Here is a 22629-nt window from a genome sequence, read left to right as displayed (position 1 = left end):
TTGGAAATCTAGTATATAGTAGAGATGAGCGGGTTCGGTTATCAGAGAACCAAACCCTACCGGACTTTGCCTTCCGAGTTCGGTTCCGAGCCAGTCTCTGGTTTTCCCACCTGACTCGGAAACCCGAACGCGGCAAAACGTCATCATCCCGCTGCCGGATTCTCGTGGGATTTGGATTCCATATAAGCAGCCGCGCGGCGCAACCGCGGCCATTTTCACTCCAGTCTCGGAGAGTGTATTGAGAGGACGTGTCCTCAGTGTTCAGTGTCTGTGTGGGGGCGGGAAAGTGGAGTGGTGAGTCTTGTGCTGTGATGTGCTGTCCAGTGTAGTCAGTGTATTGTGCTGCATCAGTCCAGCCAGTCACAGTGTTGGTGTCCTCTGCTGCCATATATCCAGTGTAGCTGTACAAAGTGGTGCTGTGTTGTGTTGTGCTGTCCAGTCCAGTGTAGTCAGTGTATTGTGCTGCATCAGTCCAGCCAGTCACAGTGTTGGTGTCCTCTGCTGCCATATATCCAGTGTAGCTGTATAAAGTGGTGCTGTGTTGTGTTGTGCTGTCCAGTCCAGTGTAGTCAGTGTATTGTGCTGCATCAGTCCAGCCAGTCACAGTGTTGGTGTCCTCTGCTGCCATATATCAAGTGTAGTTGTATAAACTGGTGCTGTGTTGTTCTGTCCAGTCCAGTGTAGTCAGTGTATTGTGCTGCATCAGCCCAGCCAGTCACAGTGTTGGTGTCTTCTTCTGCCATATATCCAGTGAATCTGTATAAAGTGGTGTTGTGTTGTGCTGCATCAGACCAGTGGTAGTGTCCTATCCATCAGTCATTCCAGTGACGATATACGCTGCTGCTAGATGTCCACTGCTACAGTATTATAATAATAATAATAATAATAATAACAACCACAAGTCCCTTACATATGCTGCTGCTATATGTCCACTGCTGCCGTATAATAATAATAATAACAACAACAACAAGAATCTTACAGTGTTGTTGTGTTGTGCTGCATCAGACCAGTGGTAGTGTCCTGCCCATCAGTCATTCCGGTGACGAGGCAGTCATAGTGGTATACGCTGCTGTTTACGACAGTGTGAAGAGCGCCCGTAGGGCAGGATGAATCACCTAGTATTATTATAATAGCTCCATATAAAAGGGTTATTATCCAAATAAATTTCACAGGCTTTGCCGTGTGTGTGTGGTTTAGGGGTACGCTATTCTGTGCCACCAATATTGTGCGTGTATTACATCTGGGTAAATTCCAGCACATCCCATGTTGTTTGTGCCGCACACTTGTGTCGCTTAGCTTAGTCATACAGCTACCTCATTGCACCTCTTTTTCTTCTTTGCATCATGTGCTGTTTGGGACCTAGTTTTTTTAAGTGCCATCCTGTCTGCAACTGCAGTGCCACTCCTAGATGGGCCAGGTGTTTGTGCCGCACACGTGTGTCGCTTAGCTTAGTCATACAGCCACCTCGGTGCAACTTTTAGGCCTAAAAACAATATTGTGAGGTGTTCGGAATAGACTGGAAATGAGTGGAAATGAATTATATTGAGGGTAATAATACCGTAGGAGCAAAATTACCTCCAAATTCTGTGATTTTAGCTGTTTTTATGGGGTTTTTTTTCAAAAAATCATCCAGATCTAAACCAAACCCAAAATCAAAACACGGAAGGGTGATTTTGGCAAAACCAAGCCAAAACCAAAACACGAAAAGTGGAATTAGAACCAAAACCAAAACACGAAAAGTGTCTGCCGCACATCTCTAGTATATAGGCATAGCTTGCTTCCCTGATGCACTTTGTGTAGTGGCCAGACCCCTTTTTGGTCCCCCAATGGACCCTGCTCTTCCCACTATACAACTCTCAGTCTCTGGCTTCCTGCTGCCTCCATTCCCTTCTCACATTATGTCACTGGCCCTGTCACATGCAGCCCTGTCATCACTGAGATATCATGCATGTCTCCTGATATAGGGGGTCATTCCGAGTTGTTCGCTCGTTGCTGATTTTCGCAACGGAGCGATTAAGGCAAAAATGGTTCGCATTGCGCATGCGGTTAGTATTTTAACACAAAACTTATTAGATTTACTCACGCCCGAACTAAGATTTTTCCTCGTTGAAGTGATCGTAGTGTGATTGACAGGAAGTGGGTGTTTCTGGGCGGAAACTGGACGTTTTCTGGGAGTGTGTGGAAAAACGTAGGCGTGCCCGGGAAAAACGCGGGAGTGTCTGGCCGGACGCTGGGCGTGTGTGTGACATCAAACTAGGAACGAAACTGACTGAACTGATCGCTATTTGTTAGTAAGTCTCGAGCTACTCAGAAACTGCTAAGAAATTTCTTTCCGCTATTCTGCGAATCTTTCGTTCACAATTCTGCTAAGCTAAGATACACTCCCAGAGGGCGGCGGCTTAGCGTGTGCAATGCTGCTAAAAGCAGCTAGCGAGCAAACAACTCGGAATCACCCCCCTAGTGTGTGCTGCTGGCCCACTACTAGGGGTGCTAGTGGTGTGTTACCCTCACAGTGTTTGTTCCCAGAGTGTAAGTCATATGTGTGGCAAGTTTGGTGTAAATTGCTCCAGGCATTCCACAGTTATGCTGACTGCTGAAAAACTCTGTGCTGCTGCCTCACCCCTAGGGGTGTCTTACCCCCACAGTGTTTGTTCCAAGCTTGCAAGTCATATGTGAACCAAGTTTGTTGTAAATGGGTCCAGGCATTCGGGAGTTATGCTGTCTCCTGACATACTCTGTGCTGCTGTCCCACCCCTAGGGGTGTCTAACCCCCACATAGTTTGTTTGCAGATTGTAAGTCAGATGTGTACTAAGTTTGTTAAATTGCTGCAGGCATTCCAGAGTTATGCTGTCTGCTGAAATACTCAGTGCTGCTGCCTCGCCCCTAGGGGTGCTAGGGGTGTCTTCCTCCCACAGTGTTTGTTCCCAAATTGTAAGGCATATGTGTACCAAGTTTTGAGTACATTGCTCCAGCAATTCCAGAGTGATGCTGTCTCCTGATATACTCTGTGCTGCTATCTGCCACCCTAGGGGTGTTAGGGATGTCTAATTGTTTTAGATGCCTCTGCCGTGTTTTAATGAGCTTGTATGTAAAATTTCACGATTGTCGCTTGTAAACTGGATTTGTATAGAAAGACAGAATGATGGATTTTCGCTTTTATATAGTAGATACACTTAGAGTTTACTTTGATATGTGACTGTCATACTTGGCAACATTTTATAACAAGTTCCAGGGATGCTTGGTGGCTGAGCCCAGTGCATGGTGGAATGTCATGTGTGGATCTGTCTAGGAGGTCCTTGGTGCACTACAACTCCCATCGTGTCATGTTTACTGGACTTCATTATGTGATGATTTGTTTTTAATACATGTTAATTACTCATGTTCCATTCATTTTCATTTATACCACTTAATGTGCACATAACATAGTGTTTATAGGGCCTAATTCAGACCTGATCGCTCGCTAGCGTTTTTTTCAGCGCTGCCATCAGGTCAGAACTGCGCATGCATATGCACCGCAATGTGCAGGCACGTCGCACAGGTACAAGGCGGTTCGTTGCTCTGCAATGGGTTTGTGCAAAGAATCCATTCGCATGGGCGATCGCAAGGAGATTGACAGGAAGAAGGCATTTGTGGGTGTCAACTGACCGTTTTCTGGGAGTGGTTGGAAAGAAACGCAGGCGTTCCCAGGCGTTTGCAGGGTGGGTGTCTGACGTGAATTCCGGTCCCTGACAGGTTGAAGTGATCGCAGCGGCTGAGTAAGTCCTGGGCTACTCAGAAACTGCACAAAATCTTTTTGTACCGCTCGGCTGCACATGCGATCGCACACTTGCACAGCTGAAATATACTCTCCGGTGGGCGGCGACTATGTGAACGCAGTGGAGACATTCGATAACAGCCATGTCCTCTCATGCTTTCTAGTGTTTAGTTGCAAAATACTGTAGGTGGTGGTGGTGGTGGTGGTGGGTGTTTGGTAGGCTAAAGCACTGGGGCTCGTTACAAATACTGGAGTCTATTTACTAAGCCTTGGAGAGAGATATAGTGGCCGGAGATAAGTACCAGCCAATCAGCTGCTGTTATATTATGGGCAGGGTTTTAAATAAGGTTTCTCGTGGCCACTTACAGTATATGGAACCTCTTGTAAAACACAATACATGAACAAATCCTGAAAAATATCAGTGTTTTTTCTTCAACAGGTAGATCTTACTAACTTTGGGGCTCATTTACATTTGGATGTAAGTCATCTTCATGACACGACTCTCCGATGTAGCAGTACGCGCCCATGCTGATAAGTGTTACTTTCACAATCTCCCTGAAATGCTTTTTCAAAAGTAGGCAAGTATGCCTAGGAGTCCATTTGTGCATGCACTGCCGCTGGCCAGTGCATGCGTTAGCCACATGGGACACTGGAAGTTATCCCATTGGATCCCTCTCAGAGAATTATGAAGAAAGAAGCTCATAGGCTTCTATTAGGCAACTATAGATGGTGTTGCCTAATATGTCCAGGCTCCAGTAATCCCACTATCGCCCATGTCACCCACTATTTCCCTGTACCCATGAGGGTACAATTGTGTGACCATGCCCCTTTCTTGTGAGACCACTGCCCTTTTTGCGTGCTGTCCCTTTAAAAAGTTCATCCCATCAGGGGGCGCCAAAATGTATATTTGCTTACCAAAAAAAAAATAAGCTCAGGCCAGCCCTGCTTGTCTCTCTCAACCACACTCACTCTCTGTCTTAAGTTTTATTATTGCTCTTTTTGCATTGCGATTGTGCATATTTTTTAATATCATTTGGTGACATTTTGAAAAATCCACAGTTTTTTTTTTTTTTTTTTGGGGGGGGGGGGGGGGGGGGTTGGGGAGGGGCACCGCTCCTTGTGCATTTTGTTTGGTGATAATCTGCATATTGAGGGTCAGCTATTCAGACTTTGGTACTTTGGTAGCATCAGTCCTAAATAACTTCCAGCGCATATATGATTAATAGTAGAGTGTATATACAGAGTATATATATATATATATATATATATACTATAATGTTTCAAGCAGCACTCCACATACCGCAGAAAACAGCCATCCGGTGCCCAGCCTAGGTAACCTGTAGCTTGATTCCAATATAAGTAGCAGTCAGGTGGCACCCAGGTAAAAAAACACACAAGAAGCAGGAGATTCTGTTCAACATTTCGAAGTTTACTTTACTTCGTCATCAGGATAGTACAAACGTGAAAAACAAGTTACCTTTATACCCACACACCTGATGCATTTCCGGTCAGCTAAATTAAAAACAAATACCATCACCTGAGAATGTCAGCTGAAACATGACACATAATATACAAAAAAAAAACACAATATATATAAGTAGCAATAATTGATAGTTACAGGTATAAGTTACTGAAAACAGATACAAAAGTAGTTGAGAGAATAAGAACGGTCATACACCATATTCAAAGTAAAAAATTGTATGTTAATACACATAAAGTAATATAACTGTAAGTGAGGTTACATGAACATCAGCTCTGAATAGCTGGTCTTAATTACCTGCCAAAAGTCACAAATAATAGAATATACAGACTCTAATAACATTCGACATAACAGATGCCACTCCATTATCAAAAACAATGTAGTCCCAGGGTTTCGTTGAGACCCCGTGGATTCAAAGTTCCCAATCTGTGAAACCAGCCTGATTCACACTGTAACAGTCGCAAAGAGAGATTACCACCACTGATGGGGACACATGATCGATGATCATATACCGTAAATTGGCCAGGCTATGCCCGGCTTGCAAAAAATGTGCGCTACAGGTTGGTCAGAACGACCTGTTTCCAGGGCAATTTTAATGGACGGTCTATGCATCGCCATCCTCTCTCTAAGAGTTCTGTCAGTCTTGTCGACATAATTCAGCGAGCAGGGGCACGAAATTAAATACACAATGAATTTGGTAGTACAGGTCATTCTCTAAGGCGAATGGCATATTTTTTTACCAGTATACGGCTGGTGAAAAGAAGTCCCAGCAATCAATGATCTGCAGGTGATACAATTGAGGCATTTATAACAACCACTTCTTAAGGTCAGTACATTTTGATTCTGTTCGTTTTGTTGAAAATATGGCCCCGTTATGTCAGTTTTCATCACCCAGTCACGAACGTTCTTACCTCGTGTATAGCAGGGCATAATTGTTGTGTCAGGCAAACCTAAATCAGAATCAGGGGCAATGATGGGCCATAACCTTTTAGAAATGATGTCACTGCTAGACTTATTAAAATGGTTAACTCAAGGAAATCTCTTAGTTTTCACTTAGCACCACTCAGCAATTGTATTCTAGATTTAGCCAATGCCTGCAATTTAGCTTGCTGTAGTGACTGGGGATCATATCCCCGGTCTATAAACTTGGTCACCATACCCATAGGCGTGCGCACTGCGCAGCACATTTTATTAGGGGGTGCACCATCGGAGGGGTGTGTCTAGCACCGCCTTTTGGGCGTGTCTAGCACCATCTATTGACGGTCAATGCAATAAAAAATATCCACCCTTGTACCAATCCTAGTAAAGCAGATGCATTGTTAGATGTTGTGGTGTGCACCAAACAAACACACCTGATGGCATTCACTGCAATTACACTGCTCCTCCTCAGCCTGGTCTGGCTCCCCCTCTCTTTCCCCTGCAAGCTGCAGTCACTCACTGACACTGACAGTCGCAGACTAGTACTGCTGCTGCTGGAAAAACGTGTGACGTGTCAATGTTGCTGCCGACCGCCTGCCAGTATTGAAATTGTCTTCCTAAGAGGAATGCTGGCTGCATGCTGATCCTCATCAGTGACTGGCATTGGCATAGCATAGAAGGAGAGAGGTGGGCATGTGGCGGGTGGGCGTGCGAGCAGCATGACGTAATCACATCACGCTGTTTTTGTACATGGAGGTGGAGCTGGGAGTTTGAAAGCCGGTGCCAGTGGCACCCTTGATTAACCCAGGCGTACGGTCAGTAATGCGGTCCTGACAGAGTGCAGCGCAGAGGGGACAGTAATCAGCCTGCTCGGCGATCGCTGCATCAGGCATGTGAGATCGGGGTGCCAGACATTAGGGGGTGCCTGTGCACACCAGGCACCCCCCCTGCGATCACCTATGACCATACCATCGATCTGCATAGCAGCATCAGACTTATTACTGCAAATGTGCACAGCCCTAAGAAATTGAGAATAAGGCAATCCGTAGTTCTTGTGAAGGGTTCACTACGATATGCCGGCGGTCGGGCTCCCGGCGACCAGCATACCGGCGCCGGGAGCCCGACCGCCGGCTTACCGACAGTGTGGCGAGTGCAAATGAGCCCCTTGCGGGCTCGCTGCGCTCGCCACGCTACGGGCACCACACTATTTTATTCTCCCTCCAGGGGGTTCGTGGACCCCCACGAGGGAGAATAAGTGTCGGTATGCCGGCTGTCGGTATGCCGGCTGTCGGGATCCCGGCGCCGGTATACTGTGCGCCGGGATCCCATCAGTCGGCATACAGAAGACCACCCCTTGTGAAATATACTTTGATTTCTCACAGTCTCCAAGTGCCACTATTTTGTTATGTGGTATATATATATGTATATATATATATATATATATATACAGGGGCGTACTGGCCCACCAGGACACCATGACAGATTCCGATGGTCAGCCAGGCCGATTCACACTCAGGCTGGGCTGGCTCACACTGCTTCCAGTGCTTGTGGTTAATTGAAATGCAATCCGGAAGTTAGGCTAACGGGCACTTCCAGGTGCTGCTAGCCGTGAAAAGTGGTAAAGCTGTTCTACCAATGGGGGACCTTGGGAAAGTTAACCAGCCCAGCAGCATCCTCTCCCTGGCCCCGGCCAAAGGTCTCTTCAACGAGCCCGGCCCAGGAGCAGCAGCAAAGCGATGGTCAGAGCCAGGATCACTACACCCGCCGCCACCCCAGCTCCCGCACTCTCACTGAACTGGCCAGAGCGGCGACTGAGCACTGAAGGGGACCCAGCAGAGAGGTTATTTTTAATTACATTATTTGCATTATCATGATGGTGTAAAGGATAGGGTGTCCAGTGTATGGTTTGGGGACTGGACAGGAGCAGGATGTACCTTGTTCTCAGGATGCCAGCTGATCAGGCTGCAGTCACAGCCAGCCCTGGGACAATCTGTAATGCAACGTCCTTCAGCCCTATAGCTGCCCAATGTCTGTCCATGATGATGGGTCTATTTATGCGGTGTCTACGTCATACTTGCCTACATTGTATTTCTCCTCTCCGGGAGATGCCCGGAGAGGAGACGCTGCAGGAGTCTTCAGGGGGCGGGGGCGGATGGTGACATCACCAAGCCCCGCCCCATATCGTAAAATGTTGCGATTCGTTGGTCCGTGGGAAGGGGGTGGGGCTAAAATGACGCAATTTGCATCATTTTAACCCCTTCCTCACCCGACGGACCTGCAAATACGGGAGAATATCTCTCCATCCTGCTGGCATAACTAGGGTGCGAGCAGGATGCTGGAGACCTGCCCACTCTTCTGGGAGTGCGGGGGGCTACCCCAAAAAATGGGAGCCTCCCGCAGCTTCCGAGAGAGTAGGCAAGTATGGTCTACGTATGTAATGCGGTGGCTACGTATGTAATGTGGTGCTAGTCATATGTGCTATACGCGTAGTGCATTGCTATACCTGTAATGCTGCGCTATTCGTGTTATGTGGCGCTATTTGTGTAATGCAGTGCTATACGTGTAGTGCTATACATGTAATGTGGTGCTATACGTGTAATGTGGTGCTATACGTGTAATGTAGTGCTATTTGTATAATGTGGTGCTATTCATGTAATAATGTGGTGGGTATGTATGTAATATGGTGGCTATGTATGTAATTAGGGGTGGATTGGCCACTGGGACAGATTCTGCTGCGCTGGTTCCCTGTGTCTGTGTTTCACTACTTGTGTGTGCTCCCTCCCTGTACTGTGCTGTATGTAGTGTGTGCTCCCTCCCTGTACTGTGCTGTATGTAGTGTGTGCTCCCTCCCTGTACTGTGCTGTATGTAGTGTGTGCTCCCTCCCTGTACTGTGCTGTATGTAGTGTGTGCTCCCTCCCTGTACTGTGCTGTATGTAGTGTGTGCTCCTCCTCCCTGTACTGTGCTGTATGTAGTGTGTGCTCCCTCCCTGTACTGTACTGTATGTAGTGTATGCTCCCTCCCTGTACTGTGCTGTATGTAGTGTGTGCTCCCTCCCTGTACTGTACTGTGCTGTATGTAGTGTATGCTCCCTCCCTGTACTGTGCTGTATGTCGTGTGTGCTCCCTCCCTGTGCTGTGCTGTATGTAGTGTGTGCTCCCTCCCTGTACTGTGCTGTATGTAGTGTGTGCTCCCTCCCTGTACTGTGCTGTATGTAGTGTGTGCTCCCTCCCTGTACTGTGCTGTATGTAGTGTGTGCTCCCTCCCTGTACTGTGCTGTATGTAGTGTGTGCTCCCTCCCTGTACTGTGCTGTGTGTAGTGTGTGCTCCTCCTCCCTGTACTGTGCTGTATGTAGTGTGTGCTCCTCCTCCATGTACTGTGCTGTATGTAGTGTGTGCTCCCTCCCTGTACTGTGCTGTATGTAGTGTGTGCTCCCTCCCTGTACTGTGCTGTATGTAGTGTGTGCTCCTCCTCCATGTACTGTGCTGTATGTAGTGTGTGCTCCCTCCCTGTACTGTGCTGTATGTAGTGTGTGCTCCCTCCCTGTACTGTGCTGTATGTAGTGTGTGCTCCCTCCCTGTACTGTGCTGTATGTAGTGTGTGCTCCTCCTCCCTGTACTGTGCTGTATGTAGTGTGTGCTCCTCCTCCATGTGCTGTGCTGTATGTAGTGTGTGCTCCCTCCCTGTACTGTGCTGTATGTAGTGTGTGCTCCCTCCCTGTACTGTGCTGTATGTAGTGTGTGCTCCCTCCCTGTACTGTGCTGTATGTAGTGTGTGCTCCTTCTCCCTGTACTTTGAAACATAGTAGCAGCGCTGCGATCAGGTAAGAAAAAACGGCAAAACTGCGCATGCATATGCGCCGCAATGCGCATGCACCGTCGTACGGGTACAAAGAGCATTGTTGTTGTGCAATGCTTTTAGCGACGAATCCATTCGCACAGCCAATCGCACGGAGATTGACAGGAAGAGGGCGTTTGTGGGTGGGAGTGTTTGGGAAAACGCAGGCGTGTCCAGGTGTTTGCAGGGCGGGTATCTGACGTCAATTCCGGGACCTCTGTTGCTAGAATCATCGCACAGGTTAAGTAACTACAGGGCTGGTCTTGTTTTGCACAAAATGTGTTTGTGTCGCTCGGCTGCACATGCGATCGCACACTTCAGAGCGAAAATACACTCCCCTGTGGGTGGTGACAATGCGTTTGCACGGCTGCTAAAAGTAGCCAGCGAGCGATCAACTCAGAATGAGGGCCACAGTCACAGGTAAACAATAGCATAACGTAAAGCAAAGGAGGCCCCAACTGTGTCTATCTCAGAATTAGGACCTCTAAGGAGTGACCCTGCCCTCTTGACAGGCCCCTCCCCATCAACTGACATCGCCCTTCTCCCACCTACTGGTGTGATCTCCACCTCCTGTGACAAGATCCTCCTGCTGGTGCTGTGACTGCCTACCAGTGCAATGCCTCACCTACTGGTGTGATCTCTACCTCCTTTGACATGATCCTCCTGTTGGTGCTGTGACTGCCTACCAGTGCAATACCTCACCCACTGGTGTGATCTGCACCTCCTGCTGGTGCTGTGACTGCCTACCAGTACAATGCCTCAGCTACTGGTGTGATCTCCACCTCCTGTGATGATTCTCCTGCAGGTGATGTGACTGCCTACCAGTGCAATGTCTCACCCACCGGTGTGATCTCCACCTCCTGTGACACGATCCTACTGCTGGTGCTGTGACTGCCTACCATGCTGCATTAGCCTTGCTTACTACTACTGTTGGTAATGCTAACTGTTTGCTTAAGTCCAATTTGTGTTGGGCCCCGCTTATAGCTGACTTACTCCAACCTACATGAGGCCACTTTTCATATATTTCCAGGGCCACTTTACGTTCCCAATCCGCCCCTGTCTGGCATGGAAGAAATGTGATAAATCAATGTACAGTAAATGTACCAGGAGGTATTGAAAAGCATTTATAACATTATCTTATACTGTGAATTTCTTACCCTGTTTCCAAGACAATTAATTAATTTAACTTGTTAATTAAGTGAAAGGGAGACATGATATTTTCTGGGAAATGTATCATGCCGCGGAGAGAGATAAAGTTGAGTATTTGCCCAAATCAAATGAAGCTTCTAACTACAGGTATCATTTCATGTACTGTGCTAGATAAGTGACAGAAGATGATTGTATGGTTTGGACATATGCACTTTATCTCTTTCCAAGGCTTGATACATCTCCCCAAGAGTGCTGTATATAAAATATATGTCTGGCTGCTATACAGCAGACCAGGAGCACCAGGATAGAAGAGTAACAGTCATATCAGTAATAATTTGCGGACCCTGTGAAATTAGCATTTACTAAAGACGGGAGACTCAGTCAATGAATACATAAAACATGTTTTAGTTTATGTTAAAATATAAAAATTTTATTAAGTGGAATATTTAATAAATAATATTTGCGAGACATCTCCAAAAACAGTCGGTTTTGGGGGCTGCCCACAAATATTAACCAGCCCCTGAATGTATGTATTGGGGACTGCAATGGATATTTGAGATATCTATTGCGTTCCTCCTATTTTGAGCACAAAAGCAGCCACCAAAAGTTTCTACGGCAGATGGTAAACTGTGAAACTCACCAAGCTCCAGAATGCAAAGCATTTCTGAGCTTGGTCCAGCAGCTAAAGCCATTTCTAAATGGCTTTTGTAGCCTGTGGATTACATTATGCAATAATTCCCAGGAGAAGGAACCTTGGGATCCCTCTGCATTACTGTCTGCTCTCACATACGCAGTCTGACGATTGCACATGTGAACTAGCGCAGCCGGGGTCTAAACCCAGAAGTAAAGTGATCACATTAGCAATTATTCTACTTCATATACATTCAGGGCCGGTGCAAGGTTTCTCTGCACCCTAGGCAAACAGTCAGCAGCCCCCCCCCCCCAGGTAACCACCTCATAATCTATTGGTTTTGGTTTGGATATTGGGGTTACGGTATTAGGAATAGGAAATAAGGGTTGATTTATCAGTGTGGGTTAAGGTTAGGTGTTATTATTAGGGAGAGGTGCATATATATATATATATATATATATATATATAACTATATAAAATATATTACATCCTGGCGCTCGGGATGCCGGCTGTCAGAATACGGTCAGTGGCATCCCGAAGATTAAAATTCCAACACTTGCTAATTATGTAATCTAACCCTGATCCCTAATCTTCCACCACTCCCCCCCCCCCCCCCTCCCCTTCCTAATCTTAACCCTCCCCAGTGGGAAATTCACATTGTAGCACACTCAATGAGCCGAAATTCACATTATAGCACACTGAATGAGCCGAAATTCACATTGTAGCACACTGAATGAGCCGACATTCACATTATAGCACACTGAATGACCCGAAATTCACATTATAGCACACTGGATGAGCCAAAATTCACATTGTAGCACACTGAATGAGCAGACATTCACATTATAGCACACTGAATGAGCCGAAATTCACATTATAGCACACTGGATGAGCCAAAATTCACATTATAGGACACTAAATGAGCCGAAATTCACATTAATGCACACGGTACGAGCCAAAATTCACATTATAGCACACTGAATGAGCCGAAATTCACATTATAGCCCACTGAATGAACCGAAATTCACATTGTAGCACACTGGATGAGCCGAAATTCACATTGTAGCACACTGAGTGAGCCGAAATTCACATTGTAGCACACTGAATGAGCCGAAATTCACATTATAGCACACTGAATGATCCGAAATTCACATTATAGCACACTAAATGAGCCGAAATTCATATTATAGCACACTGAATGAGCCAAAACTCACATTGTAGCAAAAGGAATGAGCCGAAATTCACATTATAGCACATTGGGGTCGATTCAATTCGGCAACTTATGAATAGCGCCGGGAATTAGCTCCCGACGCTATTCAAATCAGCTAAAGTTAAGTCGGCGATGTCCCGTTCTCGCCGACTTAACAGGTAGTTTTGTCGGGAGAACGGGCATTCTCCGACTTAACTACCCGGCGCGAGGCTGATTCCCGACAGAATCAGCCTCGCGCCGGCCGCGAGGCAGCACTTTTGTCGGGTTTCTTCTCTCATCCCCCGGGGATGAGAGAAGAATTCCCGACAATTGCGGGCAACTAGTAGCAGAATTGAATAGCGTCGGGAGCTAATTCCCGGCGCTATTCTTTAGTTGCCGAATAGAATCGACCCCTCTGAGTGAGATGAAATTGTGACAGCAGGGACAGCCAGAGTGACGACAGGGACAGCCAGAGACGACAGGGAGAGACGACAGGGAGAGTGTAACGACAGTGACAGCAGGGAGAGAGAGAGTGACAGTAGGGACAGGGACGGTAACGACAGGGAGAGAGGTGACAGCAGGGGAGCATTACCTCATTTGTTGCTGGTGGCCGTCAGCGGTGAGCTGCTGGCGGCGGAGAGCGGCGGGCGGCTGGCAGCGGTGAGCGGTGGCCGGCTGCGAGCTAGTACAGCGCTCTACACAGCCGCTGGCCGACACGCAGGGACGGGGAGCACTTCCCTTGCCTCCTGCTGCACTTTCAGTTCCTCATTTCCGGGTCAGTGGAAGAAGTGGCGGTATACTATACCGCCGTATACCACCCCACTTCGACCACTGTATATGTGTATATATATATATATATATATATAAAACACAGGGTAGAGTGATGCTGTGTGACATTAAGGCAGGTCCACACGCCGGTCGCTGCTCACACTCCTGGCTGCACAGGGACAGGGAGAGCAGACGCCGGACTTTGCCAGGGAATGATTGTGCGGTGATACCAGCATGTAACCCGCCGCCACTGCCCGCAGCTCCCTGGCTGCATTGCGCTGCTACTCACCATTCTCCGCCGGGCTGACATCCGAGGCGGGGACATGCGCATGGAAGGGGGTGTGCCGGTGCGGGAAGCAGCTCAAGCAATGGATCCGCGTGTAGTTGGTGACATATATCTTCGCCCCGGCCCCCGGGTGAAGGTCCGTTCTCCTCCTCTGGCTGCAGCAGCTCCGTGGCCTCTTTGAACGGTTTCAGGACCCTTTGGAGAAAGCAGGTCTTTTACGTGGTCATCGGGATAGGACGGAGGGGGGGCAGGGCCGGTGTAAGGGTGTTCGGTACCCCACTGCAAGCAATAAATTTGCGCCCTCCCACCCATACATAATAAAGGGACCGTGCACGCCAAAGGCTCGCGCCACAGAAAAGGAGTGTGAACTCACAAGGAAGGGAGACGTGGCCACACAACAGAACCCCCAAGTCAAATTACGCCACACATTTAGACAATCTTATTCACATTACACTGCACATAGTGCTCCTGATTCATATTACACCACATAGTAATGTCCCTTATTCATGTTACGACGCACAGTAGTGCCCCATATTCACGTTATGTCACAGTAATGTCCTTTAGCAGTACCCCTTGTACATGTCACGCAACACAGTAGTGCCCCTTATACACAATGCCCACAAAAGTAGTGCCCCTTACACATAAGTCACACAGTAGTAGTGTCATACATAATGCCCATAGTAGTAGTGTCCCTTACACATAACGCTCACAGTAGTATTGCCCCACATAATGTCCACAGCAGTAGTGCCCCTTACATATATGTCCACAGGAGGGGAGGGGAGGAGAGAGAGGGGGGAGTGTGGTCCTTATGCTGGGCATACACGGGCAGATAAAATGATTGTCAGGCATTTTATCTGACCCTGCTGATATCTGGCACATACACTGTGAGATCTCTCACAGTGGATGTCATGTGATATCTGTGATCTATCCCCCAGCAAGGATACATTTCCCATGTGAATGAACAGGGGAAATATCCATCGGTCGGCCACAGTAGGGCATACACTGCCAATTCGGCCGATCAGACACTTAGAAAATATTGCATCAGAGGGACATGCTGGATGATCCAGCATGCTTGACCGATCAATATTTTTGGTTGCAATTATCTAATAATTCTAGCGTGTATGCCCAGCATTACACGGGAGAGCAGTGTCGGGTAGTCTGGTGACTGAAGAGCTGCTTCACGCTGCCAATGCGGCTGCCATCATACAGGTACAGGCAGCGGGGAGGAGTGGGAGGAGAGAGGAGGGAGGAAGGGAGCCGACGCTACACGCTTCCGGTGCGGCTGCCATCATACAGGTGCTGGCAGCGGGGAGGAGTGGGAGGAGAGAGGAGGGAGTGAGGTAGCTGCTGCTTCACGCTTCCGGTGCGGCTGCCATCATACAGGTGCAGGGAGTGGGGAGGAGTGGGAGGAGAGAGGAGGGAGGAAGGGAGCCGACGCTACACGCTTCCGGTGCGGCTGCCATCATACAGGTGCAGGGAGTGGGGAGGAGTGGGAGGAGAGAGGAAGGGAGCCGACGCTACACGCTTCCGGTGCGGCTGCCATCATACAGGTGCAGGCAGCGGGGAGGAGTGGGAGGAGAGAGGAGGGAGGAAGGGAGCCGACGCTACACGCTTCCGGTGCGGCTGCCATCATACAGGTGCAGGCAGCGGGGAGGAGTGGGAGGAGAGAGGAGGGAGTGAGGTAGCTGCTGCTTCACGCTTCCGGTGCGGCTGCCATCATACAGGTGCAGGCAGCGGGGAGGAGTGGGAGGAGAGAGGAGGGAGGAAGGGAGCCGACGCTACACGCTTCCGGTGCGGCTGCCATCATACAGGTGCAGGCAGCGGGGAGGAGTGGGAGGAGAGAGGAGGGAGGAAGGGAGCCGACTCTACACGCTTCCGGTGCGGCTGCCATCATACAGGTGCAGGCAGCGGGGAGGAGTGGGAGGAGAGAGGAGGGAGGAAGGGAGCCGACGCTACACGCTTCCGGTGCGGCTGCCATCATACAGGTGCAGGGAGTGGGGAGGGGTTGGAGGAGAGAGGAGGGAGGGAATAGCTGACGCTACATGCTGCCGGCGTGGCTGCCATTATTCAGGTGCAGGTAGTGGGAAGGAGGGGGGAGGAGAGAGGAGGGAGCTGACGCTAGAAGAGCTGTTTCACACTGCCGGTGCCACTGCAATCATACAGTTTGACATAGCAGAGTGGGTAGAGCGCATATCCAGCCATGCGCCTCCGCGCTTTGTATACTCTGCTGAGTGGGTAGTGTTGGCTCCAAATACACCCTAAAACCTAAAAACCCAAAATTTAATGTACACATCATATCCAACTACAAGTTGTATTAATAGACAACCCCCCCCCCCCACACACACACATACCACACACACACACACACACACACACACACACACACACCATATACTTGCTCAGCTGGAAGAAGAAGGCTCTTTGGTTTCTGAGTCTGCACTCTCAGAAGGATGGAACTTGGAAGCAGCCCATGGGTGGAGGAGAGGAGGAGGAAGGGACTTGGGGAGGAGAGGGATCAGTGATAGTGACATGGAGGGAGTGGAGCCTCCAGGAGAGGAGGCTAGCGATAGGTTAACGGAGGGAAGGGGTGGAGCCTCGCTGGGAAGGGGCGGAGTCTCGCGGGAGAAGGGGCGTGGCCTCGGTAAAACAGACAGTGTGACTGACATCGGGACACTGACTGTAAGCACAGCCTGAATGACACAGCTGCAGCACGGACCGGGGTCTCTGTGAGAGCGGTGTCTGGGCAGTGTGTTCCCTCTGTAGGCTCTGCTTAAACTGCACAGTGTCAATGTTTCTACAGCCGCTGCCCCCTGCTACTATTGGCTGGAAACATCAGTGGGCGGCCCTCCCGCCTCCCTAGTCAGTGCCGAGGAGGACCTGCGTCTTAGTTATGCTGCCGGCGCCGTTGCCAGTATCACACTGTCAGTATCACAGATGCAGCGGCAGCAGTAATGTACCACAGCAGAGCAGGGAGAGCGCCTCCCCAGGTCAGCTGAGCGGGTAGCGCCGGGCCTGGGGGGGAGTGAGGAGGAACGCGGTCACTTTTTTTTTTTTTTCTATAGTTACAGTCAGTGCCGCCCTTCCAGCGCTGCCGCCCATAGGCAGATGCCTAAAGCTGCCTAGTGGTGGCGCTGGCCCTGTATACATTGCAGGGATGGGCATGAGATTGGTACTCACTATGGCATAAAAGCTACACCTCTGGACTCACAAAGAGTCATCCTTCAGCACTCAGGAGAGGAAAACCCCCTTGGGGGGAAACCTCTGGGAAACCATGGCCTCAGGATCGCCCTTCCCTCTGGGCATTAAGAGAGTGTACTACTACTAATAGAGGGGTCAGTATGCTATCCCAGCGCATGGGATCCCGGTGATTGTCATACCGATGCTGGAATCCCAGTACAGAAAAGACCGACAGGGGTGATTAAGGGGTGTTCTCCCCTCTCCCAACCCCCCTAACCCTGCCTGTCTGCAGTCTAACCCTAACCTCCCCCCTTTGTGCCTAACCCTCCCGCGGAGGTGCCTAATCCTAACCTCCGTCCCTGCTGCCTACCTAACCCTCCCTTCCCCGCAGCCTAACCACTCCCGGGGTGCCTAATCCACCCTACCCACAGCCAAATCCTAACTTCCCCCCACCCCACAGCCTAATCCTATCCTCCCCCCACCCCACAGCCTAATCCTAACCCCTGCGAGATGCTTAAACCTAACCCCTACCTGATGCCTAAACCTAACCCTCCCTTCCCCATAGCCTAACCACTCCCGGGGTGCCTAACCCACCCTACCCACAGCCAAATCCTAACTTCCCCCCACCCCACAGCCTAATCCTAACCCCTGCGAGATGCTTAAACCTAACCCCTACCTGATGCCTAAACCTAACCCTCCCTTCCCCACAGCCTAACCACTCCTGGGGGTGCCTAACCCACCCTACCCACAGCCAAACCCTAACTTCTTCCCACCCGCAGCCTAACACTATCCTCCCCCCACAGCGCAGCCTAATCCTAACCCCTACGAGATGCTTAAACCTAACCAACACCTGATGCCTAAACCTAACCCTCCCTTCCCCACAGCCTAACCACTCCCGGGGGTGCCTAACCCACCCTACCCACAGCCAAACCCTAACTTCTTCCCACCCGCAGCCTATCACTATCCTCCCCCCACCCCGCAGCCTAATCCTAACCCCCGCGAGATGCTTAAACCTAATCAACACCTGATGCCTAAACCTAACCCTCCCTTCCCCACAGCCTAACCACCCCTGGGGATGCCTAACCCTAACCAACCCTATCCACTGCCTAACCCTAACCTCCCCCCACCCACAGCCTAAACCTAACCCACCTGACGCCTAAACCTAATCTCCCCACCTGATGCCTAAACCTAACCCTATCCTCCCCTGCAGCCTACCCATATCCTCCCCTCACCTGCAGCCTAACCCTAACCCCTCCTCCTGATGTCTAACACTCTCCCTCTTCCCACCCTCCTAACCCTTCCTGTCCACAATCTAACCCTAACCTCCCCCCTTTGTGCCTAACCCTCCTGCGGAGGTGCCTAATCCTAACCTCCGTCCCTTCTGCCTAAACCTAAACCTCCCTCACTCACAGCCTAACCACCCCCAGGGGTGCCTAACCCTAACCCAACCTACCCGCAGCCTAACCCTAACCTCCCCCCACTCACAGCCTAAACTTAACCCCCCCCGCCTGATGCCTAAACCTAATCCCTCGCCTAAACCTAACCCTCCCTCCCCTGCAGCCTAACCACCCCCAGGGGTGCCTAACCCTAAGCTCTCCCCACCCGCAGCCTAAACTTAACCCCCCCACCTAATGCCTAAACCTAACCCTCCCGCCTGATGCCAAAACCTAACCGTCCCTCCCACACAGCCTAACCTCCCCTGTGGGTGCCTAACCCACTCTATCCACAACCTAGCCCTAACCTCCCCCCACCTGCAGCCTAACCCTAACCCCCCGCCTGACACCTAAACCTAACCCCCCCACCTGACACCTAAACCTAACCCTCCCTCCCCTGCAGCCTAACCACCCCCCTTTCCCCCCATGTGCTGATGCCTAAACCTAACCCCCCTTGCCCAGCCCTAAACCTATGATCGTAAGAATACGGGTGTCGGTATCCTTGCCCATTCGGAGTTCCAACGTCGGGATTCTGAAGAGTGTCGGGATCCTAGTGTCAGTATTCTGACTGCCGTAAACCCGACAGCCGGCATCTTTACCGCATCTCCTAATAGGTAATGCATATGTCCCAACATTTGGAGCATATGTCCGCAGCTCTCCTCCCAGGGCAGCTATTCAGGGATCACCCACAGCGTATAGAGGAAGAGATGAAAAATCATTGTTAGTGGATGAACAAGCAGAGAGACAAACTGCAAACAATGGTGTGGTTGTGTGTAGAGAATAATCTCTCTATGTAAATATGTTACTCTAACTACTGTACCGAGGACATGGAAAATGCCTAAAATAAGGACAATTATCCCAAAGGGTCCATTGTTTTTATACAATACACACATTGGGGGGATAAGTTCTCTCTTATAGTAATTAGTGGGGACCTTCAGAAAAGAAATTTGACCAGTAAATAATAAAAGCTATAAATTGCTAACATTTAGGGGACAATCCAATTAGGTACGAGTTACCATTGCTGTGATGTTTCAACAGTATCCAAACTCACACCCTTCGTGGCCAGATTCAGCCTATGGGGCTACCGGAAAGTGCGGCTGTTGTAAGACAAACTCGTATCTAATTAAACTAATTAGTTGATAAATGTGATAAAATAGTAAAATATAATGGTGTAATTGTGGGCCTGATTCAGTTGTGGTTGTTGAAGCGATCGCTGCTGCAATCTTGTTGTTCACAATTGCATCATGAGTCTGAGCAGTCGTAGGCTGAGCAAGTCTCCTAGACACAGGGGGCTCTCCAGCAGCAACACAGGTCGCAATGAGTAATTTATGCACGCACATGGAATGGCGTTTGAACGGACCTGACACGCCTGTATACAGTTAGCCACCCCCGTTACCACCTCAAACGCTGACTTCCTGTCAATCACTTTGCAATGAGATACTCTATGTAAGCTTGATTTAATTTTGTGTCAGTACAGCTTACACGCATGCACAGTGAAAAAGCATTGAGTCACTTGGTGCAACAGCAGCTCTGCGTCCGCGTCTGAATCAGGCCCCCTGAGCGGTAAGGAGAAGGACTAGGGAAAGGACTAAGTGAGTCATTCCGAGTTCATCGTAGCTGTGCTAATTTAGCACAGCAACGATCAATCACACTGACATGCGGGGGGACGCCCAGCACAGGGCTAGTCCACCCCACATGTCACTCCCCCCCCCCCGCAGAAGTGCAAAGGCATCGCACAGTGGTGATGCCTTTGCACTTCAAGAGTATCTTCCGGCCAGCGTAGCTTTAGCGTACTGGCCGGGAGCTACTCATCGCTCCCCAGCCCGCAGCGGCTGCGTGTTACGTCACAGAGCCGCTGCGGGCCGCCCCCGCTCGGTCTGGCCAAGCCTGCATTGGCAGGACTGCTCCCACAAAACGGCTGCCAAACACCGCCGTTTCCGCCCCCTCCCGTCCAGCGACCACCTCTGCCTGTCGATCAGGCAGAGGCGATCGCATCCCTGCAACGGCCTTCGGCCGCCTGGCATGCGCGGGCGCACTACGGCGCCGACACATGTGCAGTAGGGACCTGTTCGCTCGGCTGCGACAAAAAGCAGCAAATGAACAGGTCAGAATGACGCCCTATGTCACCTTTATTTTATGTAAAGATAGGGAAACAGTCACTTGTTACAGCTCCAATTCACATCATTTATACCATTCTGTACCATTTCATCATTAGGTTATTCTATGGGGGAGATGTATTAAGCCCTGCAGAGTGATAAAGTGGAGAAAGGTCTTGCCAAGCCTGCATCAGCTCCTAACTGCCATGTTACAGGCTGTTTTTGAGAAATGACAACTAGGAGCTGATTGGTTGTTAGTTTATCTCTCTCCCAGACTTTGTACACCTGCTCCCAGTTCATTGATATACTGTACATGTCCGCCATTTCCCTATCTCCCCCGATCTGTATTGTTCTTCCCCCGATCTGTATGTTCTGTATCATGCTCTCCCCACCCTTCCTGTTTTTCTGTATTACAGTATGTTCTACATCTCGCAACCCCCAAAAGTGTATGTCCTTCCTCTATATGTCCTATAGAGTATGCCACAATTTCTATGTTTTTGTATTGTCATCTGTATGTGCTATACCAACTTGCCCCCTTCTGCATGTTTTGTATTGTCCGCTTTCCCCCACCATAGACCCTATGTTTTGTACTGTGCTCTCAATACCCCCCACCACACACACAATTACACAAGTATGGTAACTTACCTCCTGCATGCTATTCTCCAGTCACTAATTCCTCTGCGACCCCTCACGTCGTCTTCAACTGACACTTTGCAGATCTCTTTGCCGGTCACCCGACACTCTGCAAATCTCTTTGCCAGAACTTTGCCAAATGATGATCTAAATAACCAGAATTTCCTGGTCAGACACACTATTTGTATAATTATACTACTACATTCTGTTACGTACTTTCATTTTTATTCATTTGCAATTTATCTATTTGATTGACTTTTTATCCAAAACCCAAGATCCTTTCTCATAGAGACCCAAGTTATCTGCTCCAGATTTTATCTTCCCTAGTGCTAGGATCATGTTAGTATCATACACTGGGCCTAATTCAGACCTGATCACAGCAGCAGATTTGTTCTCTAATGGACAAAACCACTGCACTGCACTGTAGGTGGGGCAGATGTAACATGTGCAGAGAGAGTATGGTAACTTACCTCCTGCATGTTATACTCCAGTCGTTGCTACCTCTGCGACCCCTCCCGTCATCTTCAACTGACACTTTGCAGATCTCTTTGCCGGTCACCCGACACTCTGCAAATCTCTTTGCCAGATGATCTAAAAAACACAAAAGACTATTATCAAGCATAGTACTAGTTTAAGTACCATAAAATATCCATGAGTCAACCAGTTTCCCAATTTTCCTTAAACCAAACAAGATACTTTCAAAGTTATCAATATCCTATTTATCTATTTTATTAACTTTTTCATCCCAAAGCCACAATCCTGCCTCATAGAGACCCAGGTTATCTGCATCCCCTGTATGTGTGCTTATCCTCCATACTGCCCTCTTTATTTCTGTAACGCTACTTTTTTATTCCTAAATATGTTGTTACTTCCTGCGCTTCTCCTATTTATGTGTCCTTGTAACTGTATTCCCTGTTCTATTTATCTTGTATTACCTTTCAGCGGACTATACTGCACTCTGTCTTCCTTACCCCCCTCCATCATACCCTGCTATTTAGGACTTACCTCCTCGTACCTGTCTTCCTGCATGGAAACTGGAAACAACAGCGGCTGTAGATAGAATATTACAGGAAGAAGCATTGTGATGTCACGGGCTAGTGATGTCACAAGCTAGGTGTGATGTCACAGTAACCAGCAGCAAAGCTACAGAGTTACAGCTATCTTACATATGCATTTTCTACATATATATATACATGACTTTCTAGTTTAAATATACATGTGTTTCTAGTTTAAAAAAAAATTAGACTAGTGTAGAAAATTAAGTATAAGGCAATGTT

At 49.0% G+C, this 22629-nt stretch overlaps 1 long non-coding RNA gene across 1 annotated transcript; it reads right to left on the bottom strand.

Moving 5' to 3' along the window:
- Nucleotides 1–19053: 19053 nt before the first annotated feature.
- On the bottom strand, nucleotides 19054–21940 carry LOC134911282 (uncharacterized). Its single transcript, XR_010176447.1, has 3 exons — nucleotides 21823–21940; nucleotides 21365–21499; nucleotides 19054–19294 (listed from the first exon to the last, which is right to left on the bottom strand). It is a non-coding gene; the product is annotated as an uncharacterized LOC134911282 (long non-coding RNA).
- Nucleotides 21941–22629: the final 689 nt, after the last annotated feature.

The sequence above is a fragment of the Pseudophryne corroboree genome, chromosome 4 (assembly GCF_028390025.1).
Source record: "Pseudophryne corroboree isolate aPseCor3 chromosome 4, aPseCor3.hap2, whole genome shotgun sequence".
NCBI classification, from domain to species: domain Eukaryota; kingdom Metazoa; phylum Chordata; class Amphibia; order Anura; family Myobatrachidae; genus Pseudophryne; species Pseudophryne corroboree.
Note: the sequence above shows the minus strand (reverse complement) of the source record. Positions and strands in the feature narration are given on the sequence as shown.